Below are 17,206 nucleotides of genomic sequence, written 5' to 3'. Positions count from 1 at the left end.
TCTCTGCCATGATATAACTCAAAGGGAGTCAAGCTAGTCTCCCTATTCACTGCAGCTCTCACTCCTAAGAGGGCCAGAGGCAGAGCTTCCGGCCACTTAAGCTTGTAAGTCATTACAATCTTCAACAGTTTGTTCTTCAATGTTTGATTCATTCTTTCCACCTTTCCCTGGGACTGAGGGTGATATACTGTCCCATATCTAAGCTTTAGTCCTAAAGCTTTTTCAACTTTCTCCAGGTCTTTGTTTTTAAAATGTGTTCCGTTATTTGATCGAATTAACTTGGGGAAACTGTGAGTGGGAATGTAATGGTTAATCAAACATTTGATTACTGACGTGGTGTCCTCTTTCGCTGTGGGATAGGCCTCAACTCACCTCGAAAAGGAGTCCACAATGACCAACATGTAACGATTCCCATTCTCACGTTTTCAACATGTCTGTAAAATCAATGGTTATCTCTTCACCTGGAGCTGTCGGTTCTGGGTATTTGCCAGCTTCCACACTAAGAGCTGGTCTTACGTTGCATGTTTGACACACTGCGCACTCTTTTACAACATTTCTGAGTGCTTCATTCTTCCTGTCAATCCAGCAATGTCGTAAGTCATGAATCATCTGTCCAATGTTCCTGTGATCAGATCCGTGAGTCTGTGTCAACATGCTATTAAGCCACTGTGGGGGCATTATTACTTGATTATTTACATGCCATATGTCTTGGCTCTTCTGTTGCCCCCCCTTTTGACTGCCAGTACTTTTTTATTTCTTCAGAAATAGCTCCTTGTGCTTTTTTAATTGTTTCCAGATTTACATTATCACTTATTGGTGGGTCTGAGGCTATCATTATCATATTTACAGTGTATCCTGCTTGCAGCCCCCAGTCTGGATGTCTGAAACAACACCCATCTGTGTACAACTCTACTTCTGGGTTAGTCAGCGGAGTTTCACTTAGATCAGATCTTACTTTAGTTTTATCCTGAGTTGCTGTTATACAACAATGTGGGGGTCCTTCCAGTATTTGATCTACCATATTTATACCCTGATGTACAAATGTTATGTGTGGCTGTGTCAGCGTTTTCAAAATTCTGTCCTGTCTTAATGGTGTCAGTGTGAATCCAGAGGATGTTACAAACGCTACTGTGGCGTGTGAGGTCAAAATCGTTAGTGGGTGATGCATGACGACGTGTACAATTTTTTCTAGTAGTTTTGCAACTGCTGCTGCATATCTTACACATGGAGCAGCTCTTTTTTCTTGTACGTCAAACAATACACTACAGTATATCAGCACTTTTCTTATCCCCCTTTGTTTCTGATAGAGAACACCATATGCAGATGCCTGTCTCTCAGAAACATCCAGAAAAAATGGTTGAGTGTAGTCTGGGGGTGCTAGGGACGTGGCCTGCGATAAATCTTGTTTAAGACAGATAAAATCAGAGTCTGCTTCAACTGTCCACTCTAATTTATTACTGAGATTACGACAACCTTGAGTTTTTACCATTGCACGCAAAGACTCAGTCCTTCCTGCGTAGTCAAGCACAAAATGTCTCGAGTAACCTGTCAAACCCAGGAAGGAGAGCATATCTTTAACTGTTTCTGGTCTGAGATGATTCAGGATAGAGTCCTTATGCAATGCAGAGATGTCGGCTCCTGTACCGGAGACTTCTCTTCCTAGGAAAGTGACTGAGGCCCTACAGCACTGAAGTTTAGATTTAGAGACTTTGTAGCCACATGCATGTAGATGCAAAAGGATCGATTTGGTGAGCTGTAGGCACACGTGGGGGGCTGGACATGCTATTAAGATGTCATCAACATACTGAACAACCAAACATCCTTCTGGAATTACTAGGTCAGGTAATTCCAGAAGGATGTGACCAGTCAGTAAGTGTAAGTGCCTGTTTTACCATGGGACCCAATTCTTTGGCTTGATGCCCTGCATAGAGGGCCAGAGAGACATGTGGCACAGCGGGTGTTGACATTTTGTACCAAGTATTTCCATATTCAGGTAATACGACGGCTGCTGCCACACCCTCTGGTCCCACATACAGGCCATCCGTTTGTATAGTCCATGTCTGACCCTCAACCTGTTCTTCAAACTCGGTGAAATAGATTAGGTCATCAGTTCTATCATAGTACAACGTGCAGTGGGGAGGATCAGGAGGGGGATGATAAGAGGTGAGGGAATGTATCCACGGGGCCCATAAGTTAAACTGATCTATCAAGGGATTGTTTTCTGTGTCTAACAAAACCCAGTATATGTCAGCTGGTGGTGCAGCAGCAGTATACGGGGTAGAGGCCCCCAAAAGCATCTGTCTGGGAGAGGTGTCGTAGGATGAGCCACAGCTGATGACAGTTCCATCAGGAAAATGCAACGAGGTTCCCTGAGGTGCACATTTCACAGCCACTCCAAGGCGAACCGATAAGTCTCTCCCATTAAGTTCACAGGACAGTCAGGTGCATAACAAACGAGTGATTCAATGTCTGATTCCCCACAGTCACAACAGTCTCTTCAGTGAACAGCAGTTTTTGCTCAGTGCCGGAAAATCCCAAAACAGAAACATAGGTGGCTGAGTGTCTGCAAGGTGGATCAGTCAAGGTTGAGTAGCGAGCTCCTGTGTCCACCATGACCCATTTGGTTTTCCCATTCACCTTTAGAGAAAAACAGGGGGCTGCCAAACCCTGTAGTTCTTCTGTCGGGGCATCCCTATTGTTGTGGAAATTGCCCCCACCCACTGGGAGGTGCTGGCCATCCTCCTGGTGCCATATGTGGGTTGGGTGCTTGTGAAGGTGCGTTTCCTCTTGGGGGACCTCCATTCCCTCCCTGCTGCTGACCATAGCTATTATACGGGCAGTTTTTAACCCAGTGTCCCGTGTCTCCGCAAATAAAACATCCCTTTTTGACCTCTTTCCCTGTCCACCTGTTCTTTTATTTCCTTTTTTATCCAGCCACTCCTGAGTGCCATTTACTCAAGAACACAGATGCTGACTCACCCGGTTGCGGGTGGAACATGAGATTATGTCGTTTGTGTGCAGGAAAGTGAGATTATGTCGTTTGTGTGCCGGGAACCGTGCTCTAAGTGCGTCTCCAAATACAGAAGCATACAAACTAAATGGGGTGTTATCTGCTACTAGTTGTGTTCTTGCCTGTCTTTCTATCGCGTCACTTTCCCAGGATCCACAGGAGTGGCCTAGAAGGCCTCTCATATCTCCCATGGTGACAGTCTGCCCTTGTGTGAGTTGTGAAACCTTGTTCAACCATGGCTGAGCTCCTTCCCTCAGGGGAGGTAACTGATTTACTAATGCTGTCATGTCACCCAACGAAAACTTTAAACTTTAGAGGTTTATATTTGGTGGGGAGTTTATTTGGGCCTTCTGCAAACAGGGGGAGCTACAGGTCTTGCCATCTCTTACCTGTATGAAATCCTTTCCCTGCTCTTTCCTTCTCCTTCAGCCTGTACGAGTTTCTTAACCCACTTCCTCTTATCCTTACTTCACTAATCTCCCCCGTTATCTCCTCTTCCTCATTTTCACTACTTCTGTATCTGCCTGGCTTCCCCTAATCTTGTCTGGCTTCCCCTAATGAACATACTCTCCACCTCTGTCATGTCTGTCCCTACGTTGTTTATCCTTTTATCTTCATCCTCCCACACTTCTAACCTTTCCCTTCCCACTGTCCTGACATGCTGCATTCTCATATCTACGTTTCTCCTGCTCCCACCTCTCCATTTCTGGGGCTTGGCTTGATGCGGACTTTTATCTGACTCTTTAGATGCGGACTTGTAGATTTATGTCTGTCCTGTGGTAAACGTCTCCCACTCCTCCGTGTGTGCTGGGTTATAGGGAGGAGGATTGTCAGCACAGGTGGTGTTACTGTGAGCAGGAGAAGGAGGGGGGAGGGGATTTTTTGTGTGAGAGACTGGATGTGAGACTGAGGATTAGGTTTACATATCCCATGTCCTGATCTAGCTCTTTGATTTTTTTTTTCTTAGCGTCTCTCTTTTTTTTTCGAAAACCTCCCTGCCTCATCTTCTTCCTTTTTCAGCATCTTTAAACTGCTCTTTTTTAGCTGTTGAAAGAGCAGTCAAGTCTGGAGAGTCTTTTTTATGTCATCCTTGCAGTCGTCATGAGGAAACCAACCTAGTCGTCTTTTTGTCCCGTACCAGTCCTCTAATTGTTTGAATATTTTTCCTTTCCTTTTTTCTGGTTGGCACACTGAGATGTTATGTTTTATTAATTCCCACTTCCCTTCCCCATGTTACAGGGACACCTGATTGTTTTTTCAATGTGGGTATATCAAATTCTGCTTTTTCACGATCAAACTCGCCTTCCATCATTACAACTTGTTGCTTTTGCTTTACAACAGTTATTTTATCTGGTGTTACACAAGGAAATATCTCATGAATGACTCCTGTAGGTCAATCGGGGCTGCTGAGAGACAAACTTCTACAGATTCTCCTAGAGAGAAAACTGCGGTCTCTCACTGGGTGTTTAAGATTCACACAGTATCCCGATCTTTTAATTCATGAAATAACTTTCCTTCCAAACCACCCAAATACTTAACCTTCTCGCAGATGTGTGTATGATCAGCATACACCAGGCCCTCCCCACAACCCTCTATTATCACACACACTTGGTGTAGGCTTTTAAGGCCAGAAGCCCCCTAGCACGTAACAAAAGTCTGTTCTGTAGGCTTTTAAGGCCCGAAGCCCCCTACAGGAACTCTCACGTGTAGGCTTTTAAGGTCCGAAACCCCATACGCCGTGAGGACCCGTGTACATGTACTAATAACACTAGAAAGCAGGTGTACATTAGGTCCGAAACCCCCTCTGTACTTCTAGGTTATTTATTTCCTACTTGTTGCTTGCTTTTGCTCAGATTACACTACAAAATACTAACAGGAGGAGGGATGAATCAGGTCTCGGAGGAAAATTTGTCAATGCCCAATGTGCACACTTTTGTGAAAAAGGTGGTGCTTACCTTGTTTGTGAGGATTGATCCTTTTTCTCCTCCAACCCGTTCACCTGCCTCCCGTATCAATCGTCCAGGCGCTGCTGGTTACTTTTTAAGAATCACGTCGGGGTCACCAAATTGAAGGAGTTTTTCTCTTGGTTGCTGCAAGTAGAAAAAAAACTCTCACCCTCCCAGGGAACCAGAATGCGTTTATCTTATTTAGGAGGTTCATTATTTGCATCTACAGGCTATTTATTTATTTTCTGATTGAAAATTATTTATTTAATAACCCAGAATGTGTTTCATGGTGTCTTTTGAACACTAGAAATTATTTATAGGGCCAAACCCCGATCAGGGATGATCAGCCTGACTTGTGACTGAATATAAATGAGAGTAGAAAGTGTTGTATGCTGATAGAAAGACTCTCTTGGACTTTAACTGTCTCCATTATAAAGATAGATAGATGGGCCAAATCGATTGTTTAAAAAAAATGAAGACAGTTGTTTTTTTTTGGCCCTTTTGTTGTTCTGTTTTTTGGATAGTGAATCAGGAGATAAATGAAATATCAAACTTGGGAGTCATAAATGTGACTGTAGTCTCTGATCTATCTTCACTCCGGTGTGAAACTGTCAATCAAGGACTGACGGGGGATTGTCAGCCGAAAGAAAAAAAAATCTGTTAAGACTGCTCTCAAGTGTCCTCGTTCACTCGCTGTTCAGAGGTCCCTCCTCGATCCTCAGTCCTCAGACTGAGCTTTCAGTGATTCAAATCTCCCATTATGGAAGTGATAATAAGAAGTAATAATAAGTAAACTCTAGTTATGTCCACTCTTTGCCAAAATAGAAAATTTGGTCCTATTCCTTGTGCTAAAAGCTCTGGGTTGTATACCAATGTCATTATAACATTAAGTGGGCAGTGTTTTTGGAAATGTTCCTTTATTTTCATGTCAGCATATTAGTTATCAAAGGGTTTTTCTTAGCAATTTGTGGTAACTCATTAAGGTGTTTACCCAACAGGTCCATGGGAGAGAAGGATTTATAGATCACTGACTTCAACTCAAGCCAATGGGCTAGCTATTTTATTGAAATCACAATTACATATGATTATTTAACATTAAAAAAGATGTGAGCATAGCATAGTCAAAGGGTCACCAAAACGACTTCAATTTATCCTGAGGGAAGCATGAACGTCTGTACCACGCTGTGTTTAGACTAACTATTCAAAGGGCAGGGAGACAACAAGACACAATTGCAAAGACCTGGAAATGTAAGACCTGAAACAAAACAAGTGAGTATCGCAATAAAACAGGAAGTATACGACAATGAAACATGAGGGGAACAAACAAGAAACTTGATTATTCTAGACAAGAAAAGACACATGTCATCACAATCCATCCAAAAGTCGTTCAGTCTGGACCAGAGCAAGTACCCAGAGACAGAAACAGGCTCCAACATCCACATGACATTAAGAACGACTGCTTGCAAGCACCTCTTGGCATTGCAACCTATTAACACTAAATTCAGCCAGATGACAAGTCCATGAAAAATGGTTAATTTAATTAAATATTTCACAATATATCAATTTATTTAATAATTCACTTATATTTTGCTAATATAAAAAACAATGCTAAATAATGTTAATAACTTTGATGTAACTTGGCTAAATGAGTGTTATAGAAAGGTTATAATAAACACTTTCCCTTTTTTTATCTTTTAGCTATCATTACAAGACATGGTAACCCAAGTTTATCAAACATATGCCGACGTATTATCGCCTCTAACCATCAGAAACAATTTCATCATTGGAGCATTGAACAACAACAAAGAGTCATCATGCATCCCAGGGGGTGTGGAGGTGCAATTAACTATCATTAAAAAACAAGTTTACAACAAAATATGACAGGAGAATATATCAGCAAGGGACTCTATAGATGTATCTGTTTGTGGCATTATACACTAGCATAGGTCATATAATGTCTGTCAAAGAACCAACAGCGTGCACCACGTAATTTACCTAATTTCATCTACAAGTGTACTTGAGTGGATAGACAAGACTACAACAAAAATAACATCAAGGGATTAAAAAAGCAAAACAGGGACTCAGTCTCCATTGGTTATTATTAACATTATTAATGTGTATCCTTAGGCTAGTCAAGATTCAAAGCAGTCATAATTAAGCTGAGAGAGTCTGTGTGGTTAATGCCCCAATCTTGAAGAACAGATTCTGCTGTCTTCTGGGGGCATCCACCAGCCTGTCTTCTGGGTATCACCCCCAATCCAATGGACAGACTGAAAGGATGAATCAGGAGATGGAGACGGCGCTCCGCTGCATGGCTTCGACTAATCCTGCCTCCTGGTCATCGCAGCTCTTGTGGGTGGAGTTCGCCCACAACACCCTTCAGAGTTCCGCCACTGGGCTCTCCCCCTTCCAGTGTGCGTATGGGTACCAGCCTCCTCTGTTTCCCGCCCAAGAGAGGGAGAAGGCCTACCCCTCGGTGGAGGACTTCATCCGTCGCTGTCGCCAGACCTGGACCCGGGCCAGAGCCACGCTGTTACGGGCCGCGGGTCGCTACACCTCGGCGGCTAATCGGCGCCGTTCCCAGGCCCCTCCCTACCGGATGGGTCAACAGGTTTGGCTGGCTACCAGGGATCTTCCGCTGAGGGTGGACTCCCGGAAGCTGGCTCCCAAGTTCATCGGTCCGTTCCCCGTTGAGAAGGTCATCAACCCCGTGGCGGTCCGTCTGAAGCTGCCTCGTGCCATGAGAATCCACCCCACGTTCCACGTCTCCAAGATCAAGCCGGTCCGGGAGAGCCCCCTGCAGCCTGCCTCTCAGCCGCCTCCTCCCCCTCGGATCATCGACGGGGCTCCGGCTTACACGGTCCGTCGGCTCCTTCGGTCCAGGCGCCGCGGCAGAGGTCTCCAGTACCTTGTCGATTGGGAGGGGTACGGTCCAGAGGAACGGTCCTGGGTCCCGGCTTGGCAGGTCCTGGACCACCAACTCATCGAGGATTTCCATCGGCTCCATCCGGACCAGCCGTCCCGTGCAGTTCCCAGTCGTGGGTCCTCCGTTCCTGTCTGTCCTCCTTCTCCTGTCCCTGGACCTTCTGGGTTGGGGTCCTCCTCCAGGGGGTCGGAGCCACCGCTGGGGGGGTGGTCCTCCTTCTGATGACGACGCCGACGACGATGTTGATTCAGCCGGGTCCGAGGAGTTCTGACCCTCCTTCCGGGCCCCCTCCGCCCACCCGGCTTCTGTGACTTTGGGTTTGGGATGTCATGGGCCGTCCCTTGGGGGGGGGGGTTCTGTCATGGTTCCTGCATTCTCCTCCTCCCCTTCACTGCCAGTATTTTTCCATTCACCTCACTCTGACCTGCTCTACCTGCCAGCCACGCCCACTGCTGCAGCCTGCTCTCTCCCACAGCTGCAGCTCATCATCAATCAGTCCAGTATTTAAGACACTCCAACACGTTCACTCACTGCCAGATTGTTCCTCTGCTATGCATGACTCTCCAGCGTTCTATTGCCAGACCTCCTGTTGCCGACCCAGCCTGTTCCCGACCAGCTCTCTGTGCCTGCCACCCTGTGTACCTACCTGCCTTCTGTCCCTGACCACGTGCTTCGCTTCGGCGTTCAGGAAACCTGACGGCTCCACTGGCAAAGACCTCCCCGCTCGACCACGACGATCCTCCTGCCTGCTCCTCGACGGTACCGTTGCATTCTCGGACTGTTCTCTCGGCTACGGATCCTCTGCCTGTCCCCGACTGCGGCCCAGCGCTATTCCCGACAACATTTCCACACGTGTTGTCGGCTCATCGAGCTACGGGGTTTCCTGCTCTCCAGCCACGGTTGGTTCCAGCTTCGTGTCTTCACTTCGTTGGATTCCCAGAGACATTGTTTGGGTTATTCACCCGAAGAACGAACTGACTATCTGTGAGCTGAGCTTCTATGTGTTGGTTTTAATAAAGGTTTTTACCAACTGTTTCTAAGTGTTGGCGTACTGCATCTGGGTTCATACACACCCCGTTTCAATTGCATTAGTTAAATATAAAATAACATCATCTGCATACATCAACATGTTGTGTTCTTCGTGTCCTATCTGTATTCCTTGTATATTATGATTGTTTCTTATTTTTTTTGCTAGTGGTTACATGGCTAAAATAAAATCAAGGGGGCAAGAGGATCCCCCTGCTGCGTACCTCTTAAAAGCCACTTAAGACCCTTAAGTGGATGCCATTTACTCGAGTCCTCGCATTTGGTGTTTTATACATCATTTGTAACCAGCTAAGAAATTTTTCATTGAAATTAAATTTTTTACACGTTTCAAAAATAAAAGGCCACAGTACCCTGTCAAAGGACTTTTCAGCATCGAGTATTAACATGAGTAGTTGTTGCCTCGTCTTCTGAAAGTATTTCATTATATTTATAGTTCTTCTCACATTACCACTTAAATGCCTGTCTGGGACAAAACCAGACTGATCTAAATTCATAATATTAGGTGTTAGAGCTTCCAACCAAAGCTCATTTAGTCACTGATTTAATATTGGATAACCATATAGATTTATTATGACTCACTGAGACCTGGCTTTGTCCTGATAAATACGTTAGCCTGAATGAATCCACTCCTCCTGGTCATATAAATAGTCACGTTGCACGGGACAATGGCCAAGGAGGGGGAGTCGCTGCTATTTTTGATTCAAGCTTAGCAAGTTTAACCTCCAGATTCGCAAATTGAAACAAACATCACGAAAATTTGAAAGACACTGGCGTTCAACCAAACTGGAAGAATCCCGTTTAGTCTGGCTGGACAGTCTTAAAGTGTATAAGAAGGCCCTCCGCCATGCCAGGGCAAACTATTATTCATCATTAATTGAGGAAAACAAAAACAATCCCAGGTTTCTTTTCAACACTGTAGCCAGGCTGACTCAGAGTCACAGCTCCATAGAGCCTTGTATTCCTTCGGCCCTAGGCAGTGACGACTTTATGAATTTCTTTAATGATAAAAATTATAACTATTCGAGATAAAATACATCACCTCTTGCCCTTACCTGACCTGACCCCGGACGCAGATAGCCTGGATATGGCAGCAAGGCCTGAAATCTATTTGGACCGTTTCTTTCCATTGACTTTCATCGACTCTACATCTAAGTCATCAACATGCCTGCTAGACCCCATCCCAACTAAGCTCCTTAAGGAAATTTTGCCCTTATTAGACAACTTTTTTTTAGATATAATCAATGCGTCTTTATTAACAGGCTATGTACCTCAGTCTTTTAAAGTAGCTGTCATTAAACCTCTTCTAAAGAAGCCCACTCTCAATCCTGAGATTTTACCTAACTATAAACCGATATCTAATCTCCCCTTTATTTCTAAAATCCTTGAGAGAGTGGTTGCTCATCAACTCTGTGACTTTCTCCAAGATAATAGTTTATTCGAGGACTTTCAGTCAGGCTTCAGAGTTCATCATAGTACAGAGACGGGACTTGCAAAACTTAATAACGATTTATTTATTGCTTCTGACACAGGTCTGGTCTCTGCTTTAATCCTATTAGATCTCAGTGCCGCATTTGACACCATTGACCATCAAATCTTACTGCACAGACTGGAAAATTTAATTGGCCTTAAGGGAATGTCACTGGCCTGGTTTAAGTCATACTTATCAGATCGTTCCCAATTTGTTCACATCAATGATCAACCCTCCGCACATACTAAGGTCTGCTTTGGAGTGCCACATGGTTCAGTGCTTGGACCAATCCTTTTTACTTTATATATGCTTCCTCTAGGCAACATAATTATAAAACACTATAAATTTCCATTGTTATGGTGAGGATACGCAATTATATCTATCTATGAAACCAGATGAAACGGATCAGCTATCTAGACTTCAAACATGTCTTAAGGATGTAAAAGCCTGGATGAGCCGTAATTTCCTGATGTTGAATTCAGACAAAACTGAAGTCATTGTTCTTGGCCCCAAACACCTCAGACGCTTCTTTTCCAACAATGTAATTTCTCTAGATGGCATTACCATGGCCTCTAGCACTACTGTACGGAATCTCAGAGTTTTATTTGATCAAGATTTATCTTTTGCCTCCCATATAAAACAAACTTCAAGGACAGCTTTCTTTCACTTGCGTAACATCGCAAAAATTAGACATATCCTGTCCCAAACAGATGCTGAAAAATTAGTACATGCATTTGTCACCTCTAGGCTGGATTACTGTAACTCCCTATTATTAGGTTGCCCCAACAAATCTCTTAGGTCTCTCCAACTGGTGCAGAACGCAGCTGCTCGTGTTTTAACAGGAAGCAAGAAAAGGGATCATATTTCTCCTGTTTTAGCTTCTTTGCTCTGGCTCCCTGTGAAATCCAGGATTGAATTTAAAATTAACCTGCCGGGGGACTTTCTCTGATACGCTGAGCTCCTTTTCCTTCTCTCAATGCCGCCATCGGAAAATCATGCATGTCTGTTAACTGCATTGCCATTTGCAAGCTTAGCTTTGCTTCAGTAGTTTAGCTTAGCCTTACATCTGTGATAGCCATGTGGTACTCTCACTACCTGGGGCTCGCAATTACAGAGCCTGGGTCTGTTGAATTGCACTACGCTAATCCTGTTGCCTCTTGGAAGCATTCCTGCTCCCTTGTTTCCTAGTTTTCCTGGATCCTGGCCGTAACCTTGACTGTGCCTGACCGTGGTGATAGCTGTGCTGATGCTGCAACCCTGCCTTTGGTTGTGCTCATGCTGTTACTGTACTGATACTGTGCCCCCCACTCGCCCTGATTGTGGTCTGGTCCTGGTTGCGCCGATGTTGTGATCTTGCCTGTGGACACCTCCCTATCAACATATGCATGAGACTGTTATCATCACCCTCAACATCATCATAGAGTGCAATTAATATTTTCACCTCTACCGTTATTGTAATATGACTTGCATCTGTTTCTGTTATTGCTGTGCCTTTCTCCCCCTCTCTCTTTCTCTTTCCTTTTTTGCCATGATTGTATTTCATTTGTTATTTACGACATCTATTGCTCGTCTGTTCGTTCTGGAAGAGGGATCTCTCATCATCCTCTACCGCTCTTCCTGAGGGTTCTTCCTTTTTTTTCCCCAAAAAAAAGAAGAATCATACAGACGTGACAAGGCGTCGGGCTTCGTGTTCTGCGACCCCGGCCTGTAAGACAAGACAAAATTAAATCGATTGAAAATCAGTGTCCATCTCGCCTGACGTGAGTTCATTCTCTTGACTCCACGAATGTATTTCAAGTTCTTGTGGTCTGTCCACACAATGAAGGGATGCTCAGCTCCCTCCAGCCAGTGTCTCCACTCTTCCAGAGCCACCTTGACTGTCAGCAACTCACGGTTTCCCACGTCGTAGTTCCTTTCAGCGGGAGAAAAGCTTCCGTGAAAGGAAGGCACAAGGGTGGAACTTGTTGTCCTTTTCAGATCGTTGAGAGAGGACTGCTTCCACCCCTGCGTTGGAGGCGTCCACCTCCACCACGAACTGCTGGTTGGGGTCAGGAACCGTGAGGATGGGCGCCGTTGTGAATCGTTCTTTGAGGTGATGGAAAGCCTCCTCAGCCACTGGAAAGGAGTCTGTGGAGACGTGAGGGCATGGAGAGGAGCAGCTATGGCGCTAAAGTTTCTGATAAACTGCCTGTAGAAGTTAGAAAATCCTAAGAATTGCTGAACCTTCTTGCAGCTATCAGGTGTAGGCCACTGAGCCACAGTGCTAACTTTAGCCGGGTCCATCTGTATCTTGTATTTTATCTATGACAAAGCCCAGAAAAGATACCGTGTCGGCATGAAATACACTTTTTTCTGCTTTTACATACAGTTGGTTCTCCAGCAACCGCTGGAGAACCTAACGATCATGACACACATGGGAGTCTGGGTCCGGAGAAAAGATCAAAATGTCATCAAGGTATACATAAACAAACTGGTTTAAGTAGTCCCTGAGCACATCGTTTATCATGGCCTGGAAAACAGCAGGAGCATTGGTTAGTCCAAAAGGCATGACAAGGTATTCATAGTGGCCATTAGGTGTGTTAAACCCCGTCTTCCATTCGTCCCCCTCTCGGATACGAATCAGGTGGTAAGCATTTCTCAAGTCCAATTTAGTGAAGATTTTAGCCTGTTGAAGTTGATCGAAGGCTGACGACATGAGTGGCAGGGGGTATCGGTTGTTAATAGTAATGTCATTCAGTGGTGAGTAGTGAATGCAAGGTCTGAGGGACCCATCCTTCTTCCCCACAAAGAAAAACCCCGCCCCAGCAGGTGATGAGGAAGGACGGATAAGTCCCACTTTCAGAGAGGAGTCAATATAATCAGTCATGGCCTGCTTTTCAGGGCCTGAGATAGTATACAAATTGCCCTTGGGTATAGGGGCCCCTGGGATCAGGTCGACAGGGCAATCATAAGGCCTGTGTGGGGGAAGGGATGTGGCCTTACTTTTGCTAAAAACCTCACCCAAGTCATGGGTCATGGTAGCAGCTAGGAACAGAGGACAAATCAGGCATGCTGATACCTGAGTCCAGAGTGACAGAACCAGTGTTGCAAACAATCTTCTCACCGGTCTTTCTGTTAGACACAACACAATGAGACTGACACAATGAAACTTTTCTGCCCAACTCAAGACCCTCCCAGTACCCCAGTCAATGTGAGGGTTGTGTTCTCTCAGGCAGGGAAAACCCAAAATGAGGGGATGTAAAGAAGAGTCATACAAATAAAAACACATTACCTTGGTGTGCTGTTTGTTCAAACAATATACCCTATGATGCAAAAGACAAGTAAGATAACTAGAGATAAAACTAAAAAGTATATTAAGTCCTTAGAATTATAAATACAACAGAAAATTGCATTATTAGCAGGATCCCATTTTTGTAAAAAAATTTTAATCTATAAACCTGTACCATACCCCATAGGTAGCCAGTGCTAAGAAAATATTTAGTGGATAAATTAATTTATTTTCCTCTAAAGTACAGGTACTTTACAAAATACTTGGAGGATAATTTCAAACATCTTTCCCCTAAGTACTCCATACTTACAAAAAACAGAGATAAAGGAGATAACTACAAATCCTCTAAATTACCCTGTAGGTAGCTAGTACTTACAAAAATACTTAGCGAGCAACTTCCTACATCTTTCCTGTATTTTATCCTTCTGTGGTACCCTGTAGGTACCAGGTACTTATAAAAGACTTAAGGGATAACTTTCAACATCTTTCGTCAAAAGTACCTTGTAGGTGTCATGTAAGTGTCACGTAATTACATCGTAAGTGCCACATAATTACATGGTAAGTCGCGGGCTGTATTATTATTAAAGTGCTACCTTTTTTTTTTTTTTTTTGCTTTTTACTTAAGATACTGCTCTGTGTTTTTGCTGTTTACTTATTACATTGCTCTGTTTTTGTCTATTTAATTATAGTGCTCTATATTTTCACAGTTGACTTATTATATTGATGTGTTTTTACTCTTTACTTAACCAATAATAAACAAAGTGCAATAAACTAAGTTAATAGAAAAAATGTCACAAAAACACAGTAAAATAATGAGTTAATAATAGAAACACAGAACAATCTAATAAGCAGCAAGCATCTACCAGTAGGGCTGGGCTATAAATCGATTTTATCGATTAATTCGAACTGCAGAACCAGATACAAACCACAGTCCACTGCAAAGTTTATTTAAAGACTGTTGCTACTAAATGCAGCAGCGACACCACTTTGTAGCAGCTGAGGGGGAAATGTGTCTCACTCTGAGATGCACAAGACCGCGTCAGCCCACAAACAGCTGGTAAAAAGCAATCGACATTAGTGGAAGCATTTTCCTGCTGCGTCCCGTATGATAGGACAGCATCCTGCTGCAAATCTGCAGTGTTTCCCTACAGTGTTAACGAGACTGGAGACCCCCCGCCAGGCCTAACTGTTAGCGAGGTTGGCGTAGGATGGCATAGTACACCGCATCTTTCCCCTTAGGAGGTGGAAGCAAACTTGCCTCCCAATTTCTGGGGACACCCCCGTTTTTCCATGCCCTCTCCTGGTGTCCTCCCGGTGTCCCATCTCTCCCGTGTCACTCTTGATTAGGAGCCCCCGACCATGCCCGTAATTTCCATGGAGGACCAGAGTTCACATCCTCCCCAATATACGCAGGAGTTTCTTTCACAGTGTCATCATTTTCATGTGTTTCAATGTTTTCTTCACAGTAATTTTCTTTTTAAAAGCCACTTTGGACCTGTCCACCACAGAGAATTGTCCCACAACTTATTAACACTTATGCCTCTTGTTGCAACATCTGCAGGACTTTCATTCCCGCTGCAATAAGAATGAGACTCTGGATCTCTCTGACTGGGCTTTCTACAAAAGGTTTCCACTGCTTAGCTAAACTCTTTATCCAGTGCAAAGTTATCACAGTCATTCCACATTTTCTCTTGATTCTTAACCATATGAAGATACATAATAACATATTGACTAAGTCTAGCTCAGATAAGCCGACCTGGCAAGTCTGGGTAACGTAACTTTTTTAAGTGGCGTTACTCTTGTTTTAGATGTTATCAGAGTTACCATGCACTCACCACCTTCAGGGATGACTTTCAGATAAGCAGCTGCGCAGTATGCACTTGTACTTGCATCACTGAAGACATAGACCTCTTTATTCACAGGTGCATTCTTATCTGTGAGTGCCGCATGATAACATCTGGGGATATTTATTTTTCTGATGTTAGGTAATTCCATGCACCACTGCTGCCAAAGATGTTATAATTCCTCGAGTAACTCATTGTCCCATTCAAGGGCAGGGTCCCACATTTATTGGAAAAGGCATTTCGCTCTAAATGTAAAGGGAGAAAAGAATCCTATTGGATCAAGAAGGCGCACAGCAGCTTGAAACACTTCCCTTTCTGTGTTTGTTTTGTTTTCCAGAAAATCCATCAAGCTCCTCAAATCAAAGAGTAAGTCATCCTGTTCAGTTCTCCATGTTAATCCAACAACCTATTACAAACCTATTAAGAACCATTATTTTTCACATCAACATTTCCACTTGCTGTGTTTCCATTTTTTTCATCCGACAGGTTTTTCAGCTCTGCAGAATTTATGCTCCATTTACATGGATTCATTCCCACATCTTTTAAGATACTTTTGGCTTGCATGGAGAGGGGTTAGGGTAAGGTTGCCAGCTTCCTGTACACTGGCAGCACTACAGATCGAATGGTTGCTGCCAAAATAAAGGGACTGGGGGATTTAGATTAGGGCCTGGCAATAAGCAGTCATTCAATGACTGACAACCTGTCGCATGGGAAGAAGCATTAAACACAACTCTAAGCTTTGTAGTTATACGCTCTTCATTAATGACTGCTCTGTGGGGAAGATAGTACATGGATTTATCAGTAACAATATTTTCCACAAGTTTTACTGTGCCCTGACCGATGTACTATGGATGACATCACTGTACTGATCATATAGTGGCACATTAGTTTGAAACTTCTAAATGAGCTTATCAGAATGTCTTTTGGCAAAATAATAAGAGGACATATCACTGTTTTGTGACGGTTACACACACACAATCCACAAAACACCACAGTACCACCCCCTCAACGGACGCCACCAGGCGCCCCACCAGGCTTAAGAGGGTGCAGGCAGTAAAAGTCACGCAGAAGGACTCATCCAAAATGAGCCCCTGAGGGACCCAGGAATGCTCCTCCAGCGTGTAACCCTCCCAGTCCACCAGGAACTGGAAACCGCACACATCGTGGCCGCACATCCAGAATCCGGGACACGGTGAATGCCATGGGGGTGAGGTGGCTGGAGGGCAGAGATCACTGGTGGACACAGGCTTGAGCAGAGACACATGGAAAACAGGGTGAATGTTCATCGAAGAGGGCAGTTTTAACTGCACAGATTGATAAAGATAGATTGACAGGATTGATAATCTTAGTAATCTCAAAGGGACCAACAAAACGGGGTGAGAGTTTATGAGACTCCATCTGCAGGGGAAGATCACAAGCGAGAGCCAGACCTGTTGTCCCAGACGATATTCGGGGGCAAGGGAGCGATGAAGGTCCACCAACTGTTTGTTTCTCTCCGCCATTGCGTTGTAGAACCGCCCGCACCCTCTGCCAAACTGATCAGCCAGAGGTAATCTGTAACCGCTGGAACCGCCGCCACCTCCTCCTGGTCAGGGAACAAAGGGGGTTGATAACCAAGACAAGCCATGAAAGGCGACATACCCGTGGCTGAGCAGGAGAGAGAGTTGTGGGCATATTCAATCCACGGTAGAAAGGTG

The sequence above is a fragment of the Plectropomus leopardus genome, chromosome 15 (genome assembly GCF_008729295.1).
Source record: "Plectropomus leopardus isolate mb chromosome 15, YSFRI_Pleo_2.0, whole genome shotgun sequence".
Lineage (NCBI taxonomy): Eukaryota > Metazoa > Chordata > Actinopteri > Perciformes > Serranidae > Plectropomus > Plectropomus leopardus.
This window is presented reverse-complemented; position numbering follows the sequence as displayed.